Genomic DNA, 13,021 nt, shown 5'->3' with positions numbered 1-13,021 from the left:
TATAAGTTATATAGCTAATAAGAAAGGGTAATAAGACTTGATCCCAGGTGTCTTTATTATAAATTCTGTCATTTCTAAATTATTTCATCTTCATTTTTTTAGCCACAGGCTGTGATAAATAGTGTACTTTCAGGCTTTATTTTTTCTTTTTAGTTGCTAGGATATTGAAGTTTACGGTTATCATATCCCAACTCCAAGGTCATTTGTAGTGTGTGTGTGTGGGGGGGTGTTAGACTTTATTCATTTAGTTAAAACCATTGCATCTAAAATTGCTAAAGTTTTCCTGGGTTATAATGAGTTTTGTAGGCTGAACTTTGCTGATAATGAGAGAACAACAGAGCAAATGACAGAATAAACAAACAACTCTACCCTCCACCCTCTATCTCAAAAAAAAGTTTGGAAAGCAATTCTGTAGTGGAGAGCTGTTGAAGATTTTATGCATGGAAGAATAGGATTTGCATGAGATCTCTTAGCATCTGCTTGTAATCAGGGAAAGAGTCAGCAATCCAGGTGGGAAATGGGCCCTAAATTAAGCCACTGGCTATGGGGATGATGACCTAAATTCCAATTTATTTTTAGGAACATAACTGACAGGGATTAGTGGCCCGTCATGAACGTGGAGGTGGTGAAGGTTGAGGGTCGACTTGGGCAGGGTGGAGGAAGACGTGCTTAACCTGGAAGCCAGGACATAATACCTCTCTTCGATATCATAAGTGAAAACAAATAATTAAAGTTAAATATCTTACTTGCTCCTTTAGGAGAATAAGGCTCCATGACTGGGAGTTAAACAGAAGCAGATTTTTTTTCAGTACACTGTAAGGAACCCATTTATGATTAGAACTCTTTTTGAATGGAGTGCATTATCTTGTGATTTGGTGAATTCCCCAAAACTGGAAAAGTGTTCAAGGCAAAAACTAAATAACCTCCTATTAGGATTGTTATTAGGGAGGAAATTGGGCTAGATGATCTGTAAATCTTTTCAAGCTCTGACCATGATTCTATGACCTTGAATTTAAAGTGAAGGAGATGTTTCTCAGTGCTGCAAATCCTAAAATCACTACATTAAGCAATTTCAGTATTTTCATTATGCCACAGTTTTTGATGTCAACAAGGAAGCATTTAAACCTCATTACCTACAGGACATCCTTAAAGTGCTAGGGGGAAAAATGTTAACCCAAAATTCTATATAGGGTTAAAATATCCTTCAGAAACAAAACTGAAATATAGATGGTTTTGACAAACAAAAAACAGAGTTGGTCACCAGCAAGACTGCGTTAATCGAAATTCTTTAGAGAGGTCTTTAGTCAGAAGGAAAATGATCCCAGATGGAAATACAGAATGCAGGAAAGAGTGAAAACCTCTAGAAAAGGAGAATATAAATGAATGTTGCCTGTTATTAAAAAATACTGGTAACGTGGAGTATAAAATTTATGTAGAGTTAAAATACATGACAACAATAATGGAAGAGTCAAAAATGGAAGTATAAAGTTCTAGCATTATCAAGGAAGTGGTAAATGTAATAATTTTATTAAATGTAATTCAGATGTAAGTTGTAATATGAAAAAGAATGGTAAAATAGGGATTTCCCTGATGACGCAATGGTTAAGAATCCATCTGCCAATTCAGGGGACATGGGTTTGAGCCCTGGTCCAGGAAGATCCCACATGCTGCGGAGCAGCTAAGCCCGTGCACCACAACTACTGAGCCTGCACTCTAGAGCCCACGAGCCACCACTACTGAGCCTGTGTGCTAGGACTACTGCAGCCCATGCGCCTAGAGCACGTGCTCCACAACGTAGAGAAGCCACCACAATGAGAAGCCCGTGCACCACAACGAAGAGTAGCCCCTACTCACCGCAACTAGAGAAAGCCCGCACGCAACAACTAAGACCCAATGCAGCCAAAAATAAAATTAATTAATTAATTAATGTTTTAAAAAGAATGGTAAAATAAAAGGAGAGGAAAAATGAAATATTTGGGTAATCCAAAAGAAGGCAAGACAGAAGAAAAAAGGTAAATGAAACAGTGAGTCAAATAGAAAACAAATAGATGGTAGATATAAAAGCACTTAAATCTGTGATTACATTAAATGAAAATGGACTAAATAAACTAAGTAATAATAAACCAAGACTAAATAAACCAAGTAATAAACTAATGTTATCAGACTAGGGAAGAAAATAAAACCTATGTTCACAAGAGACATATCTTAAGATGCACAGTAAGTACCAGGATGGAAAAAGATAAACCATGCAACTACTAATGAAAAAACTGATATAGCTATACTAATGTCAGATAAAACAGATTTAAATCAAGAAGCATTACTGGAGATAAAGAGGGATATTCTGTAATGATAAAGAAGTCAATCTACCAGGAAGATTTTATAATTTTTAATAACATTGTTTCAAATGTGTAAGGCAAAAATAGACAACTAAAAGGAAAAGTGGAGAAATTCACAACCATAGGGTTACTTTAACATACCTGTGAACAGACAAAAGAGTAGTAAAAAGATAGATCTGAAGAACACAGTTAACAAACTTGACCTAATTGACATGCAGGAAACATTGTCAACAATGACAGAATTCATATTTCAGTTGAGCCCATATTTAAAATTTACCCAAACTGATAATAAGCAGGCCATAAGGAAAGCCCCAAAACATTTCAGAGGATTGAAATAATTCAAAATATGCTCTCTGACCTCAGGGAAATTATGGTAGAAATCAGTAACAAAAGATAACTAGCAAATCCTCAAGTGCCTGGAAATTAAACAGAACATACTTCTAAATAACCCATAGATCAAAGAAGAAATAACAACAGACATTAGAAAATATTTTAAGCTGAATGATAATGAAGATGTAGCATATCAAAAATTGTAGGCTGCAACTAAAGCAAAGCTTAGAAATTTATAGCCTTCACTACATTTACTATAAAAGTTGAAAGGTTAAAATCAATTAAACTTCACCTCAAGAGTCAAGAAGAATAGTAAATCAAATCTAAAGAATGTAGATAGAAGGAAATAATAAAGATAAGAAATAAGTGAAATAGAAAACAAAGCTAAAGAAAAATAATAAAGCTAGAAAGCTAGTTCTTTGAAAAGTTTGATATACCCCCAGTAAGACATCAGTAAAAGAGAAAAAAAGAACATTAGGAATGAAAACAAGAATATCATTAAAGACATTACAAACATTGAAAAGATGTAATGACATAATGAACAACTTATAATGAAAAACAAAATTCGAATAAGGACAAATTCCTCAGAAAATTAAACTGACAAAATAAAGAGAAAAATCTGGAGAGTTTCCTTTATTAATGGAAACTGAATCAGTTATTAAAAGCCTTTCCACAAGGAAAATGTAAAGCCTTACCAGTGAATTCTTTCAAACATTTAAGGAAGATATTATCCCAATTTTATACAAATTCTTCCAGTAAATAGAAAAAGGGAACACTTCCAAACTAAGTCCACCTACTCATGACACCACAATCTGACGAGGACATCACAATACATAGAAAAGGAACTTGCAATATATAAAAAGGATAATGTATCACTACCAAGTGAGGTTAACTCTCCATGTATGCAAATATAGTTTAACATTTGAAAAGTCAACATAATTTTCCACCTTAATTTCTTAAAGGGAGAAAAATAGGTATCTCACATGCAAATTGAAGAAAGGATTTGATGAATTTCAAAATTTACTATACAAATTCATAGCAAACTATGAATAGAACTTCCCTAAACTGATAGAAATACAGTCTATAGCAGATATATTTAGTGGTAAAGTATTGAAAGTTTTACCCCTGAGATAGAATACCTGCAATCACTACTTTATTCAACATTGTACTAGAGAGTCTAGCCACGCAATAATGGGGAAAAAGAGAAATGAAAGCATAAAGATTGAAAAGGAAGAAATAAAAGAGCCATTTGTTTGCAGATGATATATAACTATGTACATAGAAAATCCAAATGAATTTACCAACTATTAGAATTAGTAGGTGAATTTAACAACCTGCTTATCAGTTCAGTACTCAAAAGTCATTATTATTTATATATCAACACCAAATAGAAAATGGAGTTTAAAATAACATTGACATATCAATGAGCTAGGATATCCAAAGTGGGATATGTAGAGATGTTTATACATTGAAATACACAAAATATTTTGGTATAAATTAAAGAAGAACTAAACAAATGAAGGATATGCCATTTTTGTGGATTGGAAGATTCAATATTCTGAAGATAGGTGTTCTCCCCAAATTGGTCTGTACATTCAACCCAGTCTTCTTTATTCGTGTTAATTTTTTGACAAATATGCTTTAAGGTACTTTGATAAAGATAGTCTCATGATCCTCAGAGAGGCAGAGCAGGTGTTTTGAACTTGCCCTTAGTGGCTTCAAAGAGGATAACTTGCCATGGGATATACCGCTAGCAGGAGAAGAAGGCAATACATAAACCCATGGGATTCTTACACGGACATTCTTTCTTTCTCCTTCATTCTTCCACCAAAGACTGCTCCAGTCCTGTTCTTCCTGGTTACGCTCCTTCCTCCTAAGATCTTGGCACTGCAAGATCTTGTGTAAATTGGTGTAACTTTTCTGAGGTTAATTACCAATGTCTGCCTACTGAAATTATGACAACTCTTTGACACAACAATTTCACTTCTGTGAATTTGTCTTGTGGAAATTCTTGCTGAAATTTTTATAAATGGAACTTCATAGAAGCAAAATTTTTTCAAAAAACAGTATATTTTGTAGTCATTTGTTACATTAATTTAAATACACACACACATATATATAATTTTACAATTTCATTCAAAGTGTAGCTTTAATCTTTTAATGTAACTTTAGGGATAGGGATTCCTACAGAGTAGGAAGCAGTTTTTGTCTACTAAGCAGAAAGAAATATTCACTAATTCCTATGTATCCTATAAACTGAGAATAACTTGTTTTAAAAAATTAGGGCTTCCCTGGTGGCGCAGTGGTTGGGAATCTGCCTGTCAATGCAGGGGACACGGGTTCGAGCCCTGGTCTGGGAAGATCCCACATGCCGTGGAGCAACTAGGCCTGTGAGCCACAACTGCTGAGCCTGCGCGTCTGGAGCCTGGGCCCCCGCAACAAGAGAGGCCGCGACAGTGAAAGGCCCGCGCTCCGCGATGAAGAGTGGCCCCCACTTGCTGCAACTAGAGAAAGCCCTCGCACAGAAATGAAGACCCAACACAGCCAAAAATAAATTAATTAATTAATTAATTTTTAAAAAATTATATAATGTCTCTATTGTCCTGGGAATGAATCCATCTGTCAACTCATGCTTTTTTATCAAGTGCCACCCAAGTTTGATTCTGATATATAAAGTGACAACTCTTTTCTTTTCTTGTCAGATGACAGTATACACCTACTCAGAGACCAAGAGCTCAAAACATCATTCCTCCCTTAAAATGAAAAAGTCTGAAAAATCGCTAATCAGCTTCCTCTAAAATCTGACTAGACCCATAACTCTGCCTGTAGGCAGACTTCTTACAAGTCCTCCTAATGAGAGAGAGGCAGAAACAGGAAATGTAAATTAAGACAAGTTTTGCAAGTGTTCTTCTATAGAATATGGACTATCACCGTCTTGCCCATCATGGTGAAACTATCCAAGGGAAGTTAAGTAATTCAGTTGGCTGGATATCAACCTAGGCTGGTGGACTTCTAAGCCTGTGGTGATTCTGCTATCTCATGATACTGAGTACATTATAAGAAATGTTGATCAGGACTTCCCTGGTGGCACAGTGGTTAAGAATCTGCCTGCCAATGCAGGGGACACGGGTTCGATCCCTGGTCCAAGAAGATCCCACATGCCGTGGAGCAACTAAGCCCATGTGCCATGACTGCTGAGCCTGTGCTCTAGAGCCCTCGAGCCACCATTACTGAGCCCGCATGCAACAACTACTGAAGCCTGCGCACCTAGAGCCCGTGCTCCACAACAAGAGAAGCCACCGCAATGAGAAGCCCGCACACCACAACGAAGAGTAGCCCCCACTCGCTGCAACTAGAGAAAGCCCACATGTAGCAACGAAGACCCGACACAGCCAAAAATAAAATAAATAAAATATAAATTAAAAATAAAAGAAATGTTGATCATAATAAAATAGCTAGGTGTACTGAGAATTTATTAGGTCAGGTACTGTTCTAAGCACTTTGCATTTATCTCTCAACAAACTGTAGTGAGTTCTCTATTACACATCTATGAACTCAGTCACACTTGGCTACTAATTAAATGCCCTTCAAGTTTGGTCTGTAAAAAATTAATTGACATTTCCTTTTTTTCAAAAAACATCAGGTTTCTGGCCTTGAAACAAGATATTCTTTAAAAAAAAAAATCAGTGAATATCTAGATCTCTCTCAGCTTCAAATTCTTGAACTACTTTCAGGGTGCTGAGAACATTGCAGCCCAAACATGCAATGACGTTCAATTAGTCTCCTGAGTGACTTTTAAGCAGTACGAACATCAACACGTTTTGTTTTTGAAACATAAATACAACATGCTGATTTTCAAGTTGTAAAGTTCCATTGGTTTTTTTTGTTTTTTTGTTTTTTTTTGCTCCTGTAAAATGATCTCTTTTAATCTACCTTCAAAAAGTACTGTTGTCAAGTGGATAGATACAATCAGTAAGAAACAGTTTCATTTTCTTGAGTGCAACTAAGTGCTTATTTATAGAACTAAGTTTCTGACTACAGTGGTTAAAAAAAAATTAGAAACCTCTTCAGTATAAGTTATGAAGTTATAAAAAGAGATAACAGGATTTTTTTAACAGTTGTCCTCTGTTAAATGTAAGCTTTTGTATTCCAAATGACAATTTACAGCTTCATTTTCCAATATTTTCTATAATAGTCAAAGGCTAGCAACTATATTTATATATTTTCATACCAGGATTGAAATTTTTACCAGCAACAGTCATCTGGATAGCACAAAGAAAATGCACTAAAACCTGTTTCTGAATCATGTGGTTTAATCTTCTTACTTGGATTTTAAAATACATTAATAGCTTACCTTTCAGCCCTTGGGCTTTGACATATGTAAATTTTAAATTTCCAATTAAATTCAATGTGGCAACAAATATTTTATATAATGGTGAAAAAAGTTCAGAACTGGGTTACAGATTTTAAAAAACAAAGTGTACATAGAACAAAGAAGAAATATTGGAAGAGAGATGTTTTAAGCCATCAAACCATACTTCAAATAATATTTCCGGAACCTCACAATTCAAAGACCATCTTAACTATATTTTTTCATTGTAAAAGCACACAATATAAAACTGTCAACAACATATACACAGTACTATATATAAAATAAACAACAAGGATCTATTGTGTAGCACAGGGAAGTATATTCAATATCTTATAATAACCTATAATGAAAAAGAATCTGAAAAAGAATATATATATACACACACACACATATATATAACTGAATCATTTTGCTGTACTCCTGAAACTAACACAACATTGTAAATTAACTCTACTTCAATTAAAAAAAAAACTGTTAACAATTGAAATATGGGCATAAAAATAAATACAGTTTTAAGCTTTTTCACAATTATATAAAACATTTAAAACATCATTATATATTTATAACATATCAATTATAATATATAATGATATATTTTCATACGTGAACAGTGCACAAATTGTTAACTAGTACAGAGATCAGATTAATTTAGGCTTGTTTCTGAGTAGTTGAGTAACTCAGTGTTATTCAGAGTATGATATATGGTTTAGTTCAGACCACATCTGGCCTGCCACCTGTTTTTGTTAATAAAGTTTTACTGGAATCCAGTCATGCCCATTCATTTACACAGAGTCTGTGGCTGCTTTCCTGCTACAACATCAGAGTTGAGTAGTTGGGACAGAGACCCTACGGCCTACAAGACCTAAAATATTTACTATCTGTCCCTTTACAGAAAAAAGTGTACAGACCTCTGGATTTGATGAATGAGTCAGACTGTGAGCTAAATATTACACTTGCTATTCCAATGTCTGTTTTACGTACAGGAATTGCCTTTTCTGGGTTTTGACTAATGTGTCTAAAATAGAATATAAGACTGGCCAAGATAGCCTAAATGTCCATATTAGCATGTGCATATTATATGTACCAGTAGTAAAAGTTTTGTATGACCTTGTTACAGTTGATATATATGTAAACTCAGTTTTTGCAACCTATTTCAAGGACTCATGGCTCCTCTGAAGTCGTGATCTCTTAAGATTTTATTCATATCTGTGAGCCATTTGCTTGGTTTTCACTAGTATCACTGACACACCTGTTGATAATTGTCTCTGTTGGGGTATAAACACAAAATTGACTGTTTTGTTTGCATTTTGTGATTTTAAAAAAATGTTTATCCTCCTAACTCTGAAAAATTATCTTCAAGTCCAAGTCCTCAAATTACCCAACAGAATCTTCCTGAACCAATACAGAGAATATGATAAGTTAATTAAGCAAGTTTTCTAAGCAGCCTATTAAAAAAGACTCAATGGAATTTTTGGCATTTTTATCATGTGAGGGCCACCTTGGTTTGTTCCCTCCCCTATAATAATAGGGTCCCTACCTGAAAGTTTTCAGTTTATGTGAATTGGGCCTTTTGAGCATCTTCAAAGAAAAAGCAACTTTCCAGGCAAGGTTGTTGCAGCTATTTCAATAATCATTGTGCATATGTCTCCTGTAATAATACTTAAAATCAGATGATGCTGACCCAGTTAGAGCTAAGGATTAAAGAAATCTGCTTAGAATTGAACTGAGTCCACTAGAGCAACTGCCAAGAGAAATACATTCCACTGAATGCCCTTCAGAGAACCTCTCATTAGCCAGACTGCAAACCTTTGATTTCTTTTCACCTAATATACAACTGCCTGGAATTCATTTAAACATGGATGTAATATACGTTCATATATGTTCACAGCATGTTGGTTTAGTCCGTCAGTTTTTTTATGGACAACATATGCAGTCTTATGCAGAACTTAGTTATTTGCAATTCTACCCTAAAATATAAAGGTCATATAATTTTAATACAAATTGTATACACTCTAGGTACATTTTTTGTATAATTTTAATACAACTTCAATGCATCAGAATTCTGAAGAAGTTAAAGCATTTCCTTTTAAACTAGAACCACTTTTTCTGACTATAAGCCTTTAATTTGAAATTCACACACAAAACAACAGCAGAGTGTATTATTCCTCCCATCAACTAGATGCGATAGAATCTGCCTAGAGTTATCTCTGTGCTTCCCCTAACCTCTGCCAATTTTGCATTTATCCTTTTGTCTACACATTTGTTTCTATGTCAGACTTAATGCTATCTACCGCTATTGTGTTTTTCCTAATATGTGTTCTTACTATATGTCCTATGACAGATGTATTTACATCAGTATTACCTATTGTAGATTAAAAAATCTCAGAAGGTAAGATTTTTAACACCATGGCTTTGAACCTTGGCTCTGCATTAAGACCACCTGGGAGGTTTATACATTTGGTCATAAGGATATTGCCCCTGCTGGTTCTGATTCGGTAGATCAGATATAGGGTGGGCCTATACCTCAGTATTTTTAAAAAGCTTTATAGGTAATTCTGATACACAGCTAAGAGTTGGGAGGCACTCTTTTTAATATTATGCTTAATTCCATCCATTGCACCCAGTGTAATTGGCACACAGACAATCCTCAAAAACTGTTTATGATATGAAGACTTTCGAGTTGGGTTTCAACGAGGGTCCTCCTGCCCTGTGTCACTCGCGCCAATAGAAGAAGACGGAGTTTGGTTTAGAAGCAAAGGAAAGTGTTATTCTTTGATCAAAGAATGGAGAGGTGCAACTTCTCACTCTAGAATACACGCTCTCCAAAAAGGCCGTTGGCGGCGCCGCTTTATACGGTTCTCATCAGGGGCGGGGTGGGGGTGGGGGCAGAGCTCTTGCGCGTCCTGCGCAGGCGTGCTGCTCACGGCACTCATTCCAGATCGCAGTGCCAGAGGCGGCGTCTCTGCGCACGGCCCGCTGCTGCCATCTTGAATTGAGGTGTCGTGCGCAGCGCTGCTGCACACGCCCGCCAAGCTCTGTCTGGTGCAGCCGTTTTGCACTTGGAACGCTGGTCAGAAGCTGGTCTCTGCATGCGGGACCCTATGAGCAAATGAAACTAGACGAAGCACAAAGGAAAAAAAAAAGGTTAGACTTTATTACCCAGATTCTATTTTTATTTCCTGGGAATTGTTAGTGGGTTTTGCCGGTGACAAATCCTCCCTCTGCCGTTTGTCCTGCTCCTCATTTTTGAGGGCCGCTGACAGGCACAGGTTGGTCTTCTGAAACTGCTTCCTGCTGGTTTGGGCCTCGTTATAACCCGGTTAGAGGAACAGAACTTCTCCCAAGCTACCTTTACTGTCACCAGGCCTCAGCCCTGATGTTCATGTCACTGAGAGACCACCATTTGTCTAATCTATGGAGACAAACGACACCAGACAGTTTAAGACACGTGGCCCAAATATTAGCAAGAGAATAATGGGCACATGTCAAATTCTTCCTGAAAGTGATGGTATCTAGGTCTTTTGCCTGTAGGCAAAAGTGTGCCCTGATGTCGTGGCTCACTGTCATGGCCAGAATCTCCATGGTCATTTTTTGTTGTTTTTCAGAAGAGAAGCTTTGTGTCGGAGTGAGGTTCCCGTGAGTAGCCAAGGGGGTTCATTGCCCCAGGTGGTGTCTCTGGAGGTTGGGGCTTGGGGGCCCTCTTCACTCGAGTGTGATGTGCCCACAGAATGACCCCTGCAACCTCAGGGCAGAATGGGTGGGGTGGTTAGGATCACCAAGTGGGGTCCGTTCTGCTTACGAGTGAGCTGATCTTATGGGCTGCTGGTTTTCCAGGTTTCTAGATACACACAGTTTCCTGGCTGGAAGGCAAGGTCAGTGGGTATGGGCAGCACCTGGTTACCATATTCCACGAGGGCTTGCATGGTTTCTCCTACCTGTAGGGCACACTTGAGTTGTTCCGTTTCAACTAAGGGGGTTAAGGGGGCTAAGGGAGTGAGAGGGTTAAGGTGTCCTTTCTCTCAGGCTTGGGGAATGGGTCTACCATGCATGAGTTAAAATGCTCTTAACTTTAACTTATTCCTTGGTGCTAACCACATGCAGAGCAAGGTGATCCAAGTTTCTTGAGTTTCCTGACATTGGCTAAGGCCCATGTCTTAGCCATGACTATTGGGGTCTCCAGGCTGAGTGCAAGGTCCATTTTATGCCCAGGGCACTCATAATCCCCTTTGTCACTTGAGATTCAAATGCTAGACCATTATTGCTTTGGAGGGATCCTGGGAGCCCAAACCTGGGGATTATTTCTTTTAGTAATGCCTTAGCCATTTCAGCTGCTATTTAGGTTCTAGCAGGGAATACTTCTATCCACCCAGAAAATGTGTCCACTAGCACCAAGAGGTACCTGAAATTGCCTGGGACTCTTGGCATGACAGTGAAATCAGTCTGCCAGTCTTCTCCAGGGTATGTCCCTCTGGTCTGAATGGACCTTATCTGGGGGCCTCTGGGAAGTCTGGTGTTAGGGTTGGTGTTAGGGTTGTTCATTGAGCAGATGGGGCAAGTCTCAACTATTTGATTATACTTTTCATGCCAGGAGTTACCATGATCTCAACTAACCAGTTATATAGGGCTTCCCTCCCATAGTGAGTTCCTTGATGAGTCTCCCTGATGGCCTGACAACTGCAGTTTGGGGAAAGAAGTATTGCCCATGTTCATTAACTAGTCACACGTGGCCTCCTGGATCTCTGTTGAAGCCCCATTTTCGGACTTTGTCTAATTCTTCCTTTGTGTAGGTTGGGGAGTAATTGGATGGATCTGGCCTTCTGTGTATGAGGAGTAGTTGCCAAGTTACTGGTTTCAGGGCCCACCTTTTTGGCAGTTATGTCCGCCTTGTTCCCCTTTATTACCTCCCCATCCCTCTTTTGGTGACACCTACAATGAATCACTGCCACCTTTTTGGGAAGCTGTACTGCTTCTAAGAGCTTCGATATACTTAAGCCATGTTTTACCTGTTTATTCTCCACAGTAAGCATACGCCCTTTCTTTCCAAATAGCCCTGTGTGCATGTAGGATGGCATATGCATATTGGGAATCTAAGTAAACATTTATGATCTTCCAGGTCCTGAGCTCTAAGGCTCAGGTGAAGGTTATCAGCTCAGCTTTTTGGGCAGAAGTCCCTGGGGGTAGGCTTCTTGCTTCTATGACATGGGTCTGGGAAGTTACTATGTATCCCACCAGCCCTTTCCCCTCTCTCATAAAACTGCTCCCATCTGTGAACCATTCCTCTCTGGCATGTGGGAGAGGCTCACTTCCTAGGTCGGAGAGACTGGAACAGATTGTGTCTATGGTTTCTACAGAATCATGCTCCAGGGGCCCCCTTTCTGTGGGTAGTAGGGTGGCAGGATTTAGCATGTAACATGTTTTTATGGTAGCCACTGGACTGTCTAAAAGCCCAGCCTGAACTTGCACCGACCTTCCAGAGGATAGCCATTGTGTTCCCTTAGAACTTACTAAAGCCTGTGGGGTCCATATAGTGACTGGCTGACCAAACGTTAATTTTTCAGCCTCCTTTAACAGGGTTGTGGTAGCTGCTACTGCCCCTAGTCAAAGTGGCCATTCCTTAGCAGTTTGATATAATTGTTTAGAGAAATAAGCAACCACCCGAGTAAGTGTTCCCAGTTTTTGAGCTAATACCCCTAGGGTGATTCCCCTTCTCTCATGCATGTAAAGGTCAAAGGGATTAGCTAAATCTGGGAGGGCCAGGTCAGGGGCCTGAAGTAATTGCTTTTTCAATTCTTGAAAGGCCCTTTTGCGTTCTGAATTTCATTCAAAAGGATCATCATCTTTCAACTTTTCATATAGAGGCCTAGCTATTAGACCATACTTAAGGATCCAGATGTGGCAAAACCTGGCCCTCTCCAGGAAACCCCTAAACAGTCTTCTAGTTTTAGAAGGGCTGAGGCTGCAAATGGCTCGTGACTCTGGGGCT

Source organism: Balaenoptera musculus, chromosome 1 (genome assembly GCF_009873245.2).
Source record: "Balaenoptera musculus isolate JJ_BM4_2016_0621 chromosome 1, mBalMus1.pri.v3, whole genome shotgun sequence".
NCBI lineage: Eukaryota > Metazoa > Chordata > Mammalia > Artiodactyla > Balaenopteridae > Balaenoptera > Balaenoptera musculus.
Note: the sequence above shows the minus strand (reverse complement) of the source record.